The following is a 20,720-nucleotide window of genomic DNA, read 5'->3' on the forward strand; positions in this document are numbered from 1 at the left end:
CCGCTTAAAAATATTTTTTACTCAATTTAACAATATGCTCAGTCTATAGTGATTCCGGCCATTGTAGCTATTGAGTCCAGGGCATTTTGGGCATTTGTCCCACTACCTTAAGTGAAGTTGTTTTTTTGTTATAGGGAAATAAACATTGCTCCGTGTATGGAGAGTTTTTCATATTGACATTATATTGTATGTACAATCAGCATCCGTGTATAAAGATTTTTGGGTCAATTAGAGTAAAGACAACGAAGAAAAGCCCTAAATCCCTTTTTCATGGCCCATCATCCATTACCCCTTCGGGACCGGGATGCAATTCTGAAAAGTATCAAAGACAAAAATCTTACTTCAAAGACATATATGAAGGCAAGAGAGTGACAACCCTTCTGGGCATCACACATTGGCACTCAGGGCAGTTTTCACTTTTTTTAGCCCTTTAGGGGGAGACACAAAAATATAGCCCTAGAGAACCTAATGGAATTTGGTTTAATTTAGTTACATTTCCCAGAATCCTTTGCATCAGGTATATAACTTTTTCTATTTCGATAAAAAAAACCTCTTCACCCACGAGGTATAAGCGGCCTCTTCCTGATTTAGCGGTGTCCATAAATGCCACACGTGACGATACCGTTCACTCATCGCTTCCACCAGATAGACAGAAAAGATTAGAAAAAGACTCTGTTAACTCGAAAAATATTTTTGAACTGAATTTTTTTTTTTACTTTAGCCCCAAGAAGTAATTTGTAATTTAGTGTCAGGGATGTTGCAGGTATTTGTGGTAGTTTTTGGAGCGGTTTTTCTATAGAGTCAATGCAAAACGGCTCCAAAAACGGTTAAAAAATTTGACATGCACTCCTTTCTCGCAGGTGTTTTTTAACGCGGCCGTTTTAACGCAGTTTTTCCCATTGAAATCAATGGGCAGATGTTTGGAGGCGTTCTGCTTCCAATTTTTCGGTCGTTTACGGCCCGAAAAACGGCTGAAAACATACCCTTGGAGTCAGTTCACACGCTGCGTAAATACTGCAGATTTTCCGCAACGGAATTCGCTGTGGATAATCCTCAGCAAATCCAGTAGCAGCGAAGTGGAAGAGAGAGAACAAATGTCATCCACATTCTGCGTAAATAGGGAGCGGAAAGACGCTCAGAAATCGACCCGCGGTGCGGAATTTTATTCCGCAGCATGTGAATTGTATTTGCGTAATCGCTGCTTATTTGTTGAGGGTTTTCCCCATTGAACTCCATGGGGAGGTACAACCCGCAACTAATCGCCGTTGTTGCATTTTTTGCATTGGGTTCACAGCGATTCTGCCGCAAAAAAAACGCAACTCTGCAAAAAAAAAAAAAAGAACCCTTATAATTAGTCTGTGTTCCTCCCTCCAGCGCTGCCTCCCGGGATGAAGTTTCATCCCATGTGACCGCTGCAGCCAATCACAGGCCGTAGCGGTCTCCTGCCATGAGAGTAAGTGCTGCAGTTCTCCGCAGCGGACATTCCGGGTGAAAAACTGCACCACAGTCTTTCGCCCGAAATTCCCGGCAGCGCACAGACAGGACGGATAGGCTACGTTCATGTGAATTCAGCCTAAAAGGTGCCAACACGTCGCTAATGGGACCCTGATCTGTCCGATTTTTTTTTTTTTTAAAGCTGGGGCTTGTGTATATTTTTTAATGTAGCCAAATTTTTCTTAAAGGGGAACTGTAATTATAAAAGATATTTAAGTGGAGTTCCTCTTTAAGTTTAATGTCCTTAATATTCCCCAAAAAACATTGGATTTATGACGTCCCAAGAGGCAATGAATAAAAAAAAATTGAGCGAGGCTCTTGAAAGAAATGTGGGTGATTCAGGGCGAGGTTTTGCATAGGAAGTGGGCGGAGCTTCTACATGCTGATTTCCATATCATAGAAACCCTATCTAATGACTGGTTGTAATGGCTGAATTATCAGGGCACCTACGTTATTATTAGGGCCAGCACCGTATTTTATTTGTCCGTGGATGTTTATGTCTCCGCACCCGACACTTTGACTTTGTTCTCGGGAACAGGGGGGGGGGGGGCATAAAACGCTGACACTCCTCCTTTGATTGCTGATGTCAGCGCCTCGTACAGCTTGTGTGCTTAATTATAGCTGACAATAAAAATAACTTTGCCTGGAGCCGGAGGATTTGAACACACACCTGCGGAGGACAGAATTACCCTAAAATTCATGTCCTGTCATTAAACACCATCGCAATCATAGGAGGTACAATTTCTGGGTGTTACCGGGTGAGTGGGTGCTAGGATGGGGGGGTCATAAAAAAGGCAACTTATGGCGATCATATGATTACTGCGCAGGTGTCAATCACATGATCGGGGTATTTAAAGGGGACTTAACCAGCTACAAATAAAACATTTTGAGATATTAGACTACAAGTGTATCATCTATATCCAAGCGGATGAAAGTGATACGGCCTCAGAAATTTAAAGTGACAAGCCCTAAAGAGGCCATTATGGCCACCAGCAGGACTACTGACTGTTTTTGGTAACCTAATCGCACCACTAATAACCATAATAATCGATCGGCTGTTTTTGGAAACTACTATGGGCTATGGGACTGCCACAAATGGATCGCTAGGCTGCAAAAATATCACCCGACGGGCCAAGGTCCTGGCCAAACAATTTGCTCGAGCAGAAGACAACCCCATTTGAGCTTACTTTGGAACCAATCACTTTCCACCGGCCCTTAGAATAATTTCCCCCCATGGGCCTGAGGAACCCCAGTCGGATGCCGATTGCTTTACAGTAGATTGTTTTGCAGTTGTTTTTTTTTTTTTGGTCTGTTCTCCTTTAATGGGAGGAGCAAATAACTGTTGCAGAATTTAGCAACTTTAGCAAGATTCTAGAACTGGACAAGAGACCTGAAGGTCTGGGCTTGGCGTCTGCAGGGTCACGCGGGGCTCTTGCTGTAGAGTCCGTTATTGTAATGGACGCCCCTTGTTTTATGGTAACAATATACATTGTCTGGGGGAGGGGGGGGGTCGGAGGGTCTGTACCCAAAATAAAGCCATTTACAATGACAGAGCCGCCCCGCTGTGCTGTGTGTTTACTGTACACAGGAACCCAGGACATTAGCAGAGGTGCAGACCTTACAGAAGGGGCCGGCGTACAGGAGCCGCCATTCATATCCCAATAAAAGCCTTTTATAGGGCAGCGCCGCCTGCTGGGATACTGCTGCTTGCGCGCTCTCTTTGTATATTCCGGCAGGTAATTGTATATTGTTGTGCAAGAAACATTGTGTCCACGGCCTTAAAGGGCTCTTGTAAAAGGCTGCGGCCCTCCGCTACTAAACCGCGGAAGAATTTTTATTTCCAGGCATTTCCCCTAAAAAAAAAAATCACCAGCACGAACTACAAGTCATTAAGTCGTCCTCCTGTATTAGAGACGTTTATCGGGGGGACAACCAATATGGCCGCTATTTTGGGTTCTCTTTTTCCAGGTTTCTGTCTTTAGGACTTTTTAGGGTACAGTGCCCATATGGGATGTCCCTCCAGATGGTCTGGGGGGGGGGAGGGGATATGTGACCCTCGGCTCCCTTACCTCCTAGCTACCTCGTCTCAGACTCATGAGGGGTGATGGGGGGGGGGGGGCAGCCTAGGCAGACGCAGGGCACAGATGGGTCTCCATGGGCGAGGAGTAGCCCCTTGTCCGTGACCCTTGCTGCGTCTTTTATCTTGGAGGGTTGGGGGTCCTTTCTCCATTCGGAGTGGGCTTACCATAGGTCGCATCCCTGGGCGCTTTTTTGTGGCACATTTAGACTTTTTATTTTCGCACCGGAAGGAAAAAGAACAATCTCGGGTTTTGAAGAAAAAAAAAAAAAGTGGCAGCCATTATGGTTAGGGCAGATTTGTCAGTCAGGATCCTGGGAAAGCTGGGAGACAGAACACCCAGAAATCCTACATCCTAAGATTGCAATGGTTTAATGACAGGACATGAGAGAGTTCTGATACACTGTAACGAGGTAACGAGCACAGGACAGCTATTTTTTTTAGTCTCTGGATATAAACAGGAATGTTCCCATTCGCTGACAGCAATTACAGATCTTGAAAAAAGTCAAGAATGAAAACGCAAAGTTAATTAGAAAGTTGCGGAACGCTCATGATTTGTAACATAGGGAAGCGCCGGCCCTTTAACAAGCTACTTTTTGATGCAGTTTTTGGGTCTAAATTGTGTCACTACTTGAAAATCAGAACATCCTACCCAATAAAGTGTCTGGCCCTGATGCCACAACCCCCATCATTTGCCCTTTTCCGCCCCATGTGGCCTTTGGGCCGCTCAGGTCCTGGGTCCAACTACAACCTGTGCACCCCCCCCCCCCCATAGCGACACCACTGCCCCTAGCCCTGGATTTCAGCACTTCCTACCCTAAAGTGAGACTTTTTTACAGCACTTTGTTCAATACCAAACTTGAAAGGCAAAAACCTTAACCCCTTACGCACCAGAGGGCTCAGCGCAGACTATTAGGATGCCCACCCCCACCACTTGTCCCTTCTTATCCTATTGTAGGACCATTAGGACAGGACCACTTCTACCTCTACCCCATGGGTAATTATGTGGCATTGTCAGGACCCGTCTGGTCGAACCACCCCAGCCTGTCTGTCAGCTGAAGACGAGTCCTGGGGGGTTTCCTTAGAACCTGCCGAACCGTCCTGACGTCATCAGAGAGATATGGAATGATAGGAACCTCTGCCGTCGCCTCGGGTCACACAATGCATTGCTCAGCAATATGGTTGCCCTGCCCGGGGCAGATCGCAGGAGCTCATTAGAAGGCCTAAGTGTTCTTCTGTATGGGGTGGGGGAGGGGTGACATTGGAACGCAGGTTACAAAATAATAATTTTTTTATCAATTTGCATTCGTTTAGATTTAATATTCACCTTATCCTGTCCTGAGTGGAATTGGTGGGAGGAACAAATTTAAGGAGGGTTGTCCCCTTTAAAAAGACCCAAAAACCTAAAAACGATACCCCAGAGGGCTGAGTGTGGCAGACATGACCTGTGGCTGAGTGTCTCTCCTGGGGGTACCTGGTGGCGTTGACTTGTCTGGTACTTCATGGGCTGTATGGCCAGAAGGTGTGGAATTCATTGGATATTTTAAAGGGCCGGTAACCCTATAGTGCCCAGATTATAATAGTGCAACAACGTTATAAGAGGAGCGGCTGATATCAGGATGTAAAGGTTTCAGGAGGCTCTTACCACTGGAGATATGTGATCTACAGTAGTTGTCATGGGGGCAGGGGAATTTCTGCAATCATGGTCACACATCACACTTTAAAGAATTCTACAGTCAGCCTCTCTCCAGTCTAAGATGGCTGATAAAAGGGAGCAATAGTCTGCAATCACAGTACACAGTAAAGGTTATTGTCCTATTAGGGCAGGTTGCGATGCAATCAAAGTTCAGTTGTGAGAAATCGTCGCCTGTCCATGTAAAATGTAGATCTTGTCCTAAAATATGTTCTATTCTAGACCTATCAAACAGCCCATCCTGATCATTCTTGTTCCTGAATAAAACACCAGAACACAGTGAAGACTGACACTCACATGCCTATTATCTGACATTAGTGGTTGTCAACCAGAAATAATGAAATACAAGATTTAAATAAACACGCAAAAGGATGATAAATACGAGTGATCATTTAATGTTATGGGTAATTGCCCTTTAAGAAGAATTTATTTTAATGTCGAAAATCCCATCCCCTATTTGTTTCCCTTACAACTAAAACCTGTCCCCAAAATCCTCAAATTTTCTGTATTTATTCAATAGTCAAATTTTATTATTTCTTGTTCCATTTTTATACAGTGACAAAATAAAATAGAAATTTCTACAATTCTTATTATGAACATCGAATCCACTATTCTGCTGGTGGAGTCACTGTGTACATACATGACATTACTTATCCTGTACTGATCCTGAGTTACATCCTGTATTATACTCCAGAGCTGCACTCACTATTCTGCTGGTGGAGTCACTGTGTACATACATTACATTACTTATCCTGTACTGATCCTGAGTTACATCCTGTATTATACTCCAGAGCTGCACTCACTATTCTGCTGGTGGAGTCACTGTGTACATACATTACTTATCCTGTACTGATCCTGAGTTACATCCTGTATTATACTCCAGAGCTGCAGTCACTATTCTGCTGGTGGAGTCACTGTGTACATACATTACTTATCCTGTACTGATCCTGAGTTACATCCTGTATTATACTCCAGAGCTGCACTCACTATTCTGCTGGTGGAGTCACTGTGTACATACATACATTACTTATCCTGTACTGATCCTGAGTTACAGCCTGTATTATACTCCAGAGCTGCACTCACTATTCTGCTGGTGGAGTCACTGTGTACATACATTACATTACTTATCCTGTACTGATCCTGCGTTACATCCTGTATTATACTCCAGAGCTGCACTCACTATTCTGCTGGTGGAGTCACTGTGTACATACATTACTTATCCTGTACTGATCCTGAGTTACATCCTGTATTATACTCCAGAGCTGCAGTCACTATTCTGCTGGTGGAGTCACTGTGTACATACATTACATTACTTATCCTGTACTGATCCTGCGTTACATCCTGTATTATACTCCAGAGCTGCACTCACTATTCTGCTGGTGGAGTCACTGTGTACATACATTACTTATCCTGTACTGATCCTGAGTTACATCCTGTATTATACTCCAGAGCTGCACTCACTATTCTGCTGGTGGAGTCACTGTGTACATACATTACATTACTTATCCTGTACTGATCCTGAGTTACATCCTGTATTATACTCCAGAGCTGCCCTCACTATTCTGCTGGTGGAGTCACTGTGTATATACATTACATTACTTATCCTGTACTGATCCTGCGTTACATCCTGTATTATACTCCAGAGCTGCACTCACTATTCTGCTGGTGGAGTCACTGTGTACATACATTACATTACCTGTACTGCTCCTGAGTTATATCCTATATTATACTCCAGAGCTGCACTCACTATTCTGCTGGTGGAGTCACTGTGTACATACATTACATTACTTATCCTGTACTGATTCTGAGTTACATCCTGTATTATACTCCAGAGCTGCACTCACTATTCTGCTGGTGGAGTCACTATGTACATACATTACATTACTTATCCTGTACTGATCCCGAGTTATATCCTGTATTATACTCCACAGCTGCACTCACTATTCTGCTGGTGGAGTCACTGTGTACATACATTACATTACTTATCCTGTACTGATCCTGAGTTATATCCTGTATTATACTCCAGAGCTGCACTCACTATTCTGCTGGTGAAGTCACTGTGTACATACATTACATTACTTATCCTGTACTGATCCTGAGTTACATCCTGTATTATACTCCAGAGCTGCACTCACTATTCTGCTGGTGGAGTCACTGTGTACATACATTACATTACTTATCCTGTACTTATCCTGAGTTACATCCTGTATTATACTCCAGAGCTGCACTCACTATTCTGCTGGTAGAGTCACTGTGTACATACATTACATTACTTATCCTGTACTGATACTGAGTTATATCCTGTATTATACTCCAGAGCTGCACTCACTATTCTGCTGGTGGAGTCACTGTGTACATACATTACATATTACTTCTCCTGTACTGATCCTGAGTTACATCCTGTATTATACTCCAGAGCTGTACTCACTATTCTGCTGGTGGAGTCATTGTGTATATACATTACATCACTTATCCTGTACTGATCCTGAGTTATATCCTGTATTATACTCCAGAGCTGCACTCACTATTCTGCTGGTGGAGTCACTGTGTACATACATTACATTACCTGTACTGCTCCTGAGTTATATCCTATATTATACTCCAGAGCTGCACTCACTATTCTGCTGGTGGAGTCACTGTGTACATACATTAGATATGTATAGATCAGCAGCACAGGATAAATATTTCAAGAGGGTGCACGTCTCCTGGGTCACAGTCCGAGTGACCCCTCAGTCAAGATAAAGAAGAAATGGAGACAGCACTACCAAATTTTCAAAGTAAAGATCCTTTTATTCCACGGTGCAACGTTTCAGCTCAATACGCTTGAGAAAGGCTCGTATTGAGCTGAAACGTTGCACCGTGGAATAAAAGGATCTTTACTTTGAAAATTTGGTAGTGCTGTGTACATACATTACATTACTTATCCTGTACTTATCCTGAGTTACATCCTGTATTATACTCCAGAGCTGCACTCACTATTCTGCTGGTGGAGTCACTGTGTACATACATTACATTACTTATCCTGTACTGATCCTGCGTTACATCCTGTATTATACTCCAGAGCTGCACTCACTATTCTGCTGGTGGAGTCACTGTGTACATACATTACTTATCCTGTACTGATCCTGAGTTATATCCTGTATTCTACTGCAGAGCTGCACTCACTATTTTGCTGGTGGAGTCACTGTGTACATACATTACATTACTTATCCTGTACTGATCCTGCGTTACATCCTGTATTATACTCCAGAGCTGCACTCACTATTCTGCTGGTGGAGTCACTGTGTACATACATTACTTATCCTGTACTGATCCTGAGTTACATCCTGTATTATACTCCAGAGCTGCACTCACTATTCTGCTGGTGGAGTCACTGTGTACATACATTACATTACTTATCCTGTACTGATCCTGAGTTACATCCTGTATTATACTCCAGAGCTGCCCTCACTATTCTGCTGGTGGAGTCACTGTGTATATACATTACATTACTTATCCTGTACTGATCCTGCGTTACATCCTGTATTATACTCCAGAGCTGCACTCACTATTCTGCTGGTGGAGTCACTGTGTACATACATTACATTACCTGTACTGCTCCTGAGTTATATCCTATATTATACTCCAGAGCTGCACTCACTATTCTGCTGGTGGAGTCACTGTGTACATACATTACATTACTTATCCTGTACTGATTCTGAGTTACATCCTGTATTATACTCCAGAGCTGCACTCACTATTCTGCTGGTGGAGTCACTATGTACATACATTACATTACTTATCCTGTACTGATCCCGAGTTATATCCTGTATTATACTCCACAGCTGCACTCACTATTCTGCTGGTGGAGTCACTGTGTACATACATTACATTACTTATCCTGTACTGATCCTGAGTTATATCCTGTATTATACTCCAGAGCTGCACTCACTATTCTGCTGGTGGAGTCACTGTGTACATACATTACATTACTTATCCTGTACTTATCCTGAGTTACATCCTGTATTATACTCCAGAGCTGCACTCACTATTCTGCTGGTAGAGTCACTGTGTACATACATTACATTACTTATCCTGTACTGATACTGAGTTATATCCTGTATTATACTCCAGAGCTGCACTCACTATTCTGCTGGTGGAGTCACTGTGTACATACATTACATATTACTTCTCCTGTACTGATCCTGAGTTACATCCTGTATTATACTCCAGAGCTGTACTCACTATTCTGCTGGTGGAGTCATTGTGTATATACATTACATCACTTATCCTGTACTGATCCTGAGTTATATCCTGTATTATACTCCAGAGCTGCACTCACTATTCTGCTGGTGGAGTCACTGTGTACATACATTACATTACCTGTACTGCTCCTGAGTTATATCCTATATTATACTCCAGAGCTGCACTCACTATTCTGCTGGTGGAGTCACTGTGTACATACATTAGATATGTATAGATCAGCAGCACAGGATAAATATTTCAAGAGGGTGCACGTCTCCTGGGTCACAGTCCGAGTGACCCCTCAGTCAAGATAAAGAAGAAATGGAGACAGCACTACCAAATTTTCAAAGTAAAGATCCTTTTATTCCACGGTGCAACGTTTCAGCTCAATACGCTTGAGAAAGGCTCGTATTGAGCTGAAACGTTGCACCGTGGAATAAAAGGATCTTTACTTTGAAAATTTGGTAGTGCTGTGTACATACATTACATTACTTATCCTGTACTTATCCTGAGTTACATCCTGTATTATACTCCAGAGCTGCACTCACTATTCTGCTGGTGGAGTCACTGTGTACATTACATTACATTACTTATCCTGTACTGATCCTGAGTTACATCCTGTATTATACTCCAGAGCTGCACTCACTATTCTGCTGGTGGAGTCACTGTGTGCATACATTACATTACTTATCCTGTACTGATCCTGAGTTACATCCTGTATTATACTCCAGAGCTGGACTCACTATTCTGCTGGTGGAGTCACTGTGTACATACATTACTTATCCTGTACTGATCCTGAGTTACATCCTGTATTATACTCCAGAGCTGCACTCACTATTCTGCTGGTGGAGTCACTGTGTATATACATTACATTACTTATCCTGTACTGATCCGGAGTTACATCCTGTATTATACTCCAGAGCTGCACTCACTATTCTGCTGGTGGAGTCACTGTGTACATACATTACTTATCCTGTACTGATCCTGAGTTACATCCTGTATTATACTCCAGAGCTGCACTCACTATTCTGCTGGTGGAGTCACTGTGTACATACATTACTTATCCTGTACTGATCCTGAGTTACTTCCTGTGTTATACTCCAGAGCTGCACTCAACAAGCCTATTGCCTGACACACCCCTAACAGCTTAGAGGTAAGAATGTCGGTCATTATAACTTTTTTAGTTTGCATATTTTACTGTGCGCAGTTTAGATTAACATTTATCTTGTATCTGGAAGCAGCCAACAAGTACGCTGCTGTTGACAGATCTTATAATGGCTTTACTTTTTTTTAGTGCTAATTATGGTTTGTATGAATACACAGAACTCCGCTCATTAACACAAGAATATCCCAACGCACTCAGATTAGAACCTCATTCACACGATCGTATGAAAAATACTAAACCGCTCTCTTTTGCTTGTATGGCGCAGCTATAGAGGTCGTAACGGTTGCAGTTGCGATCAGGCCCCAAAATACTTTCCGGTAACGTCCCTGCCTGCATCCTGCACTTATAAAGTTCTGTATTGTATCTTCAATTTTTTAACCGCCAATTTCCATTTGTTGTTCTGTACGCATAATAACTATGACAAATCTGACAGCAGCAGCTTGCTGACTGTTTCCAGGTAACAATATCAAATTCCTTTCTGTGTAAACTGCAAATATTATATGAATCTTAAATGAAAAAATATTAAAAAACAGCAAAATGCAGACACTTTTACACTTCATATCAGAAGACCTTGTCTCATCTTGAACGCTGTGGCATGTTTTTTTTTTTCAGGTATATCACCCGACACGTCCCACGGACTTATTTTTGCTACTACAGGTGTCCTGTTTCAAAGCTCTTCGGATCGATACATCATGTGATGAAGGGTAACCTTAAATTTGATGGAAGGACGACAGCTCGGTTTTGTTCTCACACTTAAAAATTCATCGTGACTCTTCCCGAAAAGATTATTAAAAGAAAACGCAAAGGAGAAGAAAACTTAAAACATGAGCAAACATTTAGAAAGATCTCTCCCCGTAAATTACAACCACAGAGCTGCATCGGTTATACATTCTAGAATTAATTCAACCATAGCTTTGTTCATCCTGAGCTTTCTGGTTCATGAATAGAATTCTAAAACGACAGTGTAGACTGACACTCACACAGGAAGATCAGTATGTAAAATGTAGATTTATAGGTCATTCAGAGGCTGGGGAAAGCTGGATGACCGACCTGACACCAATGGCTGCCCTGCATGGTTGACGCTCAGTATCTGTACAGGAGATGAACAGCTGAATATTAAAGGATTTTAATTGCTTAGTAATTTGCATATTATAATAATATAATTTCTGCACTGCAACATATAAAACAAGAAATTGCACTTTGCAGTTTTATTGACATCCTGTGATAGGATGGTCTGCGGCGCAATGCGGCATCTGCAGAAGGTTGCGACTTGGCTATCACAGGGGCATGTGACTCTTTATGCAACTTAAAGGACCCCTCCAGTTTTATGCAAACGTCTTAATCATCGTATTGTGAAAAGTTCTGCCTCTTTCTAATATACATTGCGCTTCGATTCCTCACCAATTATACGAATTTTGCTTGCTGTCAGTGAATGGAAACGTGCTTATTTACATTTAGAGATTGACAGCCAGGACTTTTTATGTTATGGAGGCAAACCGTCAGTTATTATGGGGAAGCAGCTCTGTAATGGTGACACCCAAGCGATCATTATGGGGTGTGGCCTGTATTTAGGGGAGGAGCTTATGTGTCAAAGTTGTCAAATATGTTTTATAGCAACAGTAGGACCAATAAATGATGAGGAAACTTGATGTCAAGTAAATCTCAGATAATCCGGCACCCTCCTCGGACTAGGCTGCCGGATTAAAGGAATTTTACCGTGCCAATTAAAGTGGAGATTTTTTTTTTGATAAGTAAAAGTGACTACTTTCTGCTTCCATACGGACGCTGTATCAGGATGATGGGGGTGACAAGATTAATCAGCCATAGGGGAGGCATGAAAGGGCCGGGGCAGTAAGATGTGAAGGGCCGGCCCGCTGAGAGATAAATGAGGTCTATCAGGCCTGGGGCATGGAGCTGGTTTAGGGATAATCTAATATATAGCAGAGCTGCCGTAATCCATTCAAACTGCTTCATCATAACCCCAGGGCCCTATGATAATGAGCTGCCCGGAGAAGTGACGGGCGGCAGATGACCGCTGCTGCACGCTGAGAGTTGTGCAGATCCCTCCGTCACCAGAGACCTTCCATAAAGGAATTGCCAGCTGACACGACGGCCGACCAGCCCAAGATCAAATCTCTAACATGCCAACTTAATGGGATGGGAGAGGAGCGGCTGTCAGACAGCAGTGGTTCCGCTTATCTCCGGGGACACAGTTCCATCCATGTTTCTCATGACAACGGACGTCAGTAAGGATCCGGCACTGACCATGAGGAATTGTAGGAGCTGGACATCATAGGTGGAGTAGTAGGCAATAAGGGGTGGGTTCAGCATTGGCGGGGGTCCTGGCCGCTGAAGAGCCCATACATCACCCCCACCCAGAGGAGGACACGGGCAGCAGAGGGCCCCCCGTACAACAATATATGAGGTCCCTTCATGCAATCTAGTAGACAGTAGGAAGCTGCTTGTAGGGTGACAGTGGCCCCTTCCCTCTGCGCCCGTCTTCGCCCCGATCCCTTCTGTTTCACGATGGCGTCGCATTGTCTTAAAGGATCATCCAGTCTTATGCATAGAAAGCTTAAACATGGTACAAGGAGTTCTGAAACTTTCCTGTATACTTAGTATTTCAATTCCTCAACATTTGTAAGATCTCTGCTTGCTATCAGTGAATGGGAACTTTCTTGTTTACATCCAGAGACTGAAAACCCATCCTGACCTAATATTTACTGAGTCAGGACAATCCTCTGTGAGCTAAATACATCAGCAGCACAAATCTCCCGATTTTGTTACAATGCATCAGTGCAGGTAAATGTATCAGTCTGGAGTCCTGGCTGTTTAGCTCACAGAGGCTTTTCTAGACTTAAGGGTTGATTCAGATGAACGTGGCGTTTTTGCGCACGCAAAACGCGCAGCCACTTACCTGCTCCGTAAGGCAGCAGCATATGATGCGCGGCTGCGTGATTTTCGCGCAGCCGCCATCATTATGACACGCCATTTGGATGTTTGTAAACAGAAAAGCACGTGGTGCTTTTCTGTTTACATTCATCCTTTTGACAGCTGGTGCGCGAAACAGGCAGTTCGCATGACTTCAATGGGTGCGTGATGCGCGAAAAACTCTGAGATATTAACCATGTCGCGCTTTTTACGCAGCGGACAAACGCTGCGCAAAAAGCATGGACTGTCTGTACTGGCCCATAGACTTCTATTGGTCCATGCGAGCCACGTGAAAACCACGCGGCCTGCACGGACGCAATTCACGTTCGTGTGAATCCGCCCTAAGGGTATGTTCACACGGCAGCGTCCGTAACGGCTGAAATTACGAGGCTCTTTCCAGGAGAAAACAGAACCGTCATTTCAGACGTAATGGCATGTTGAGGCGCTTTTTGCTGCGTCCATTACAGACGTTAAACGGCTCCATTTACGTCTGAAGAAGGGACAGGCACTTTTTTGACGCGGGCGTCTTTTTTACGCGCCGTCTTTTGACAGCGGGGCGTAAAAAAATGACCGTCTGGACAGAACATCGTAAGACCCATTCAAATGAATGGGCAGATGTTTGCCGACGCTATTAGGCCGCTATTTCGGACGTAATTCGGGGCAAAAACGCCCGAATTACGTCCGTAAATAGTGTGTGTGAACATACCCTTACACATATATAACAAACCCTCACCTGTAAGAAGTATTAGATCAGGACAGGTTTTTAGATTCGGAGTGTAAACTATTGTGTTCATATTCACTGACCGCAAGCATGGATTTTGAATATGGTAAGAAATTGAAACAGCAATTGTATCAAAAAGTTGCAGAAATTTTGATTGCAACAAAAAAGTATCATTATTTAAAAAACGCCACAGTCTTGCCGCAATTATGAAAATCGCGATAAAGCGACTCACACGTGCCGAACGGCACCATCTTTTTGCCGTGTGGTTAAAAACCGTTCGGCAAAACCATGTGCGCGCTACTTCCAACTGCCACCGTTTTGCGATGCGGATTTCGGCCGCACAACCGCCTCCATATAAAACAAGTTCTTGCAACTTATTTCACCCGGTAGAAGCCAAATCCGCATCGCAAATTGTGGTAAAACGTGCGCGGCTTTGCAGAACAGTTATCGGCCGCACGGCAAAAAGATGAGGCCATTCGGCACGAGTGAAGTCACCCTATCGCGTTGTCACCCAGCTTTCCAAAGAGCAGATAGAACTGAGAGACATCTGAATCCAAGTTTGAGCAACTTGACGACGACTCAGGGACGTAGATTTCCCATCTACGGGGAATTTTTGGATTTCCCTCCTCTATGGATGTATTCACACAATGCGGTTCTGCGGTTTTACCACGATTCGCGTCGGTTTCTATACTAACTGCCAAACCACTGTAAATCCCGGTAAAATCACGCGTCATTATGCCGTGCGGCTGAAAAACCGTGTGAATGCTCCCTATTGGTTGACAGATTTGTAGTAAAGTTTTTCTCGCTGTTGCGGTCAGGACGGAGATCTCTTCCCGTAGTTTATAACCCCGCACCCCGGGTGCCGTTACTTTTATAACGTGCTGACAGGTGTGGAGTTCATTAAACATGTAGGAGCCCATTGTGACATTATTATATACAAGCTCGCAATCATATTAGCACCATCTGTGAAGCCCCCGCACCCCGCCGCCCTTTCCTATCAATCTACATTGTCCAAAATTTAAAGGGGTTGTCCACATAGGGTATCTGTGTAATGTAGAGACACTGGGTCCCGCAGGGCGACAGCTGCTGAGTGCAGAGATAAGTCACGAGGGGAGGAAAGTCAAAACTTTTATTTCCAATAAAAAGTTGTCCAAGCTCCACCCCCTTTACTAGCATGACTTTATTGTACCATGATCTTGCTTAAAGGGCAGTTCCATATATTTTTTTTTTTTTGCATAGATGTATAATAAATCATCTAACGAACAGTTCACTAATATTCTCTGAACGCCGGGAAGGTTCCTCTTGGCGCCTGGAGCCATTTAATAGCAGTCACATGACGCAGTATTTGACTATTATGTCGATTCCCACTATGTCAGTCGTCCTGTATTTAGCCATTTCTTAACCCCTTCCTGCACCACGCTGTACATTTTACAGCACAGGAGGAAAGTACCTCATGCCGGAAACATGCAGGAATGGCGTGGGCGCAGGAGTTGTGGCCGCGCCATCATCCATATTAGCCGATCATGCTGTACATGTGTAGTTTGGGGACATTTACAGGAGTTGGGTTTTTTTTTACGCAGTTTTCATTGCATTTTTTTATGCAAAGATTTTCATAATTGCGGAAAAACCGCCGCGGTTACTACAAAAAAGTTGTGGTTTTGGCACAATAATGAAAATTGCTGCAAAAGCCACGGCGAGAACCACAAAATAAGAGCCACGTAAATTACCCTGACAGTCGATGACCGGCCGCATTAAAAAAAAACAACCTGACCGAGAATTTTTTGGTAGACATCGGCCGGTTGTTGCCATTGCGTGAAATGTGTCAGACAATATGGCGGCTACAGTCACCAAACTTTTCCAGACTCCTGCATGGCAAATCTGCCTTGTTAAACAGGGGACCTATCGAGTTTCTGGTCACGTTTTTCTGATGCGTTATCAGTCCTTCTTCCTGCCGCACTACTACAACCAGCCCATGTGTACAGCTGGGAAAGCTGGGTGACCACCTACTGTAATGATGTCATTTCCACCCAGCTTTCCCAGAAACTAGTGCAAGTGAGAGGCAATGACCCCGATACTGATCACATATCGTATTGTCCATCGGTTTTCCGGGTCTGGAATGATCCATTGAGCCTCCTTACACCCCTGTAATACTACTACTCCCAATATGTCCTGGCAGCCAGCCACAGGTAGGGGACATTATAAAAGGCTTTAAACTCTGCAGGACACAGAGAGCGATGACAGCGGACGCCCCTGAGGGCTAATTCCCCAATGATGCCGGAATTGCAGGGGTTAAATGAGATTAACACCCGGACATGCTTCATTATGAGCTGTAGAAAAGAGGGGGCACGGTATGAGGCCCCTCCGGGGGTCCTGCACAGCGGCCACTATTTACTTAAAATTTGCAAATGAACACCACTAGGGGTTAATGATGATCTGGTTTATTTTAGCCTGCGACTCCGGAGCGTGGACATTCACACCTCGTACACGCTGCTAATTAATGTCGCCCCATTATCCTGCAAACTGCGCCCCCTACTGTCAAATCCTCTTCACCCGCTCCTGGAAAAGTTGGGTGACAACCAATATGGCCGCCATTATAGCTCCCATAGAGGCGGAAGTTACCGGGCCCCAATGTAAATCTGTATCACCCCCCCCACCAAATATCATAAACTGTCCTCATATGTGACGAGGGGGCATTTGACCCCTTTGAATAAAAAGGGGTGTGGCTTAAAATACGCCAAAGAATCGGCTCAAAATTCTGTCACAATAGAAGCCAAAGTTAAAATGGTATAAAGAAGAGAAAAGTGTCTTACAGGTCACGCAAAATGCGCCATAATTCTCATCCAGCGTGCGGCACTGCGATAAATTTGGCGCATTTTGTTCCTGCCTGGTCTACGTTTCCGCTGTCTGACGATTGCGCAGCTTAGTAAATGTGGCCTTTATCTTTCCAGAGTATTGGAATTTCTGAAAGAATACTGGATAGTCTGATAATCCGGCATCATGTTGGTCCCATGGATTCTGGACTATTGGAATTGTCTGCTGTGTTTTTATATATTGTTTTCCCGGAGAAGCGTCAGAATCCCAGACGGCTGTATTTGCATAGCATAAATAATGGTAAAATGTGCCAGCGACGGATCACGAGACGATCACAAGATCTAGAAACGACATTAACCCCCCAGCACTGCAACTGCCAAGCGGGTAATACACAATGCCCACACCTACATGTGGGCACAGGGGCTCATAGACTGTTCTGAGAAAGACCGGCAAACAGTATCACACAGGAAAAGATTAGATACACAGCTTAGCAGACAGTATCACACAGGAAAAGATTAGATACACAGCTCAGCAGACAGTATCACACAGGAAAAGATTAGATACACATCTCAGCAGACAGTATCACATGATAGGATTAGATACATTGCTCAGCAGACAGTATCACACATGATAGGATTAGATACACAGCTCAGCAAACAGTATCACATGATAAGATTAGATACACAGCTCAGCAGACAGCATCACACATGATAGGATTAGATACACCGCTCAGCAGACAGTATCACACATGATAGGATTAGATACAGCAGCTCAGCAGACAGTATCACATATGATAGGATTAGATACACCACTCAGCAGACAGTATCACACATGATAGGATTAGATACAGCAGCCCAGCAGACAGTATCATATATGATAGGATTAGATACACCGCTCAGCAGACAGTATCACACATGATAGGATTAGATACACAGCTAAGCAGACAGTATCACATGATAGGATTAGATACACAGCTCAGCAGACAGTGTCACACATGATAGGATTAGATACACCGCTCAGCAGACAGTATCACACATGATAGGATTAGACACAGCAGCTCAGCAGACAGTATCACATATGATAGGATTAGATACACCGCTCAGCAGACAGTATCACACATGATAGGATTAGATACAGCAGCCCAGCAGACAGTATCATATATGATAGGATTAGATACAGCAGCCCAGCAGACAGTATCACACATGATAGGATTAGATACAGCAGCCCAGCAGACAGTATCACACATGATAGGATTAGATACACAGCTCAGCAAACAGTATCACACATGATAGGATTAGATACAGCAGCTCAGCAGACAGTATCACACATGATAGGATTAGATACACAGGCTCAGCAGACAGTATCACACATGATAGGATTAGATACAGCAGTTACTCCAAAATTGAGACTGGATTGACAAGGTTGCATAATAAATAAATAATAATAATAAAAATAAATAATAATAATAATAATAATAATAATAATAATAATAATAATAATAATAATAATAATAATAATAATAATACAGCTGCTTAATTTGTCTTGTTTTTGGGGCACAGCTTTGTTATTCTGGTTCCCCTCCATACATGTCCTCAGTCCCCTGTGATAAGGGGTCACACATTTTACCTGCACTGAACATGAGGGGGATAGATGATTGTGGATAAAAGGGGAGGAGGGGGCAGTGTGAGGGGCTGGACGATGCGTTGTAAGGTGAGTTTTTGGCTGGGTGTCCGCACGCATGCGCAGCAGAGACATAGCTGCTGGGTGACTACAGGTAACATTCTAGTTTGCAACTGTTAAATCTCCCCAAATCCCAGGAGTGATGTCTCTGCTGGGGAGGTCAGAGTGGCAGGTAAGAGGCAATATTATATCTTATTACACTGACACTTTATAGAGCGGACACCCAAAAAAAAGCTGCAGCTCCTGGGGATTGTTGGCACAGCAAAGATTTAAGACTCCAGGGGGGACAACGATTCTCATTACCTGGAGGGAGGGTCACCGCTCCGGATCCCTTCTCTGCATCAGGAAAACAGACCAAAATACCCCCCCCCCCCATTATTGTGACCCCTCCACAAGTAGGTCCAGTTCTGTCCATATGGGGGCTCTAATGGGTCTAAATGAGGGGAGGTCTGAGGCATCGCTTACATGAGGACTACTTCATACGATCACTAATAAAGCTCTTTAGTTACAACAAAAAACATTTGACTTTTATAAAATGAGTTTGAATATTTAAAAGTTTTAAGTTACATAAAGTTTAAATGTCAATTTTGTTCCGCATATTTATAGCCGAAGAATTAAAATAGAAAAATAAAATAAAAATCGGTAAAATTTAAGTTTCACCTTGCAGAAGAGTTGCTGATAATCCGGTCTGGATATGAGGAATCCGCGCCACAATGCGCGACATTTCGGCAGTAATCTTTCCTCTCCGCTGCTTTTCCTTCCCCCTGATCCTCCGATTAAAAAAACTTTTATTCCCACAACTAAAGACCAATCCCATTTACTAATACGAAATATCAAAACCGTCTGGAGGAGGCTCCAAATGTGCTCCACACACAGCGCAAGCTGCTTTTAATTAATTCCATTTAAAAAAAAACACGTAAATGGCGCAAGAAAAAATGTGCGCAAATAACCAATGGTGCAAAGAAATAAAATAAATCTAGGAGGTCAAGACACGTCTTACTGTTGTAAAATGTATTGTTGTTATGCCCTATTCTGCAGATCTTTTGTCTCTTTTTTTTTTTTGTATCGGAAGTTTTTGTGCTGTGAATGGAAATGTAGTAATTTTATCTGCGGGCTGTGATCGTATAAGAATCTAAAAAGATCATAAATATATATAATAAAATGAGCGGATACTAGAAATGAAGAATAATAGGGGTAGTAGTCCTCTAAAGTTCAGTGCTAACGTGTTCTATATAATATTTAGATCTTCGTGCATGATAGAATTGCCTTTTCAGACCACCCTAATAACTCCCCTGCCCACCTGTAACAGAAGATGAGAGTTGTAGTCCCCTCCTCATCGCTGAGTCTCGGGGTACACCAGGGCACCTCTGCATTGTATGGCGCCGGGCACTTGCTGTTACCAGCAGCCCAGACCTGCATTTCAAAGGCATTTTCTATGGGACAATAACAAGGGAATTTACCCCTCATCATCCTCATCATCATCTTCAGCCCCACCAGAAATGCTAATGAAGATTAACTGCTGATTACAAGCTGGGCCCGGCACCTGGGCAGTGATGGAGGGGTCCCTGATTCTGGAGGGATAGAGCAATATAGGGATTGTTTCTATAGGATCACAACCCCAAGTATTGTGTACGAGAAATATGTTCTGTGTAGGAATCCTGATCCCATAATCTTTCCTGTGCAGTCTCCTTTATATTCTCTAGCTGGAAATCTTCTTCTTTTCTGTACATTTAACCCATTATAATCCTTTACTGTGGAATATTATATGTATTTATATTTATTAGATTCTATGTTACTACTGATGGTTTTTAATAATCACTTTTCTACTCATAATTTTATCTGTATCTGAAGGTCTGATATAAACTCTCTCCTCCTCCTCCTCCTTCCTCGTATTTTATTATTCCACCAAGTAGAATAGAATATG

This window comes from Rhinoderma darwinii, chromosome 13 (assembly GCF_050947455.1).
Source record: "Rhinoderma darwinii isolate aRhiDar2 chromosome 13, aRhiDar2.hap1, whole genome shotgun sequence".
In the NCBI taxonomy this organism is placed as follows: Eukaryota; Metazoa; Chordata; class Amphibia; order Anura; family Rhinodermatidae; genus Rhinoderma; species Rhinoderma darwinii.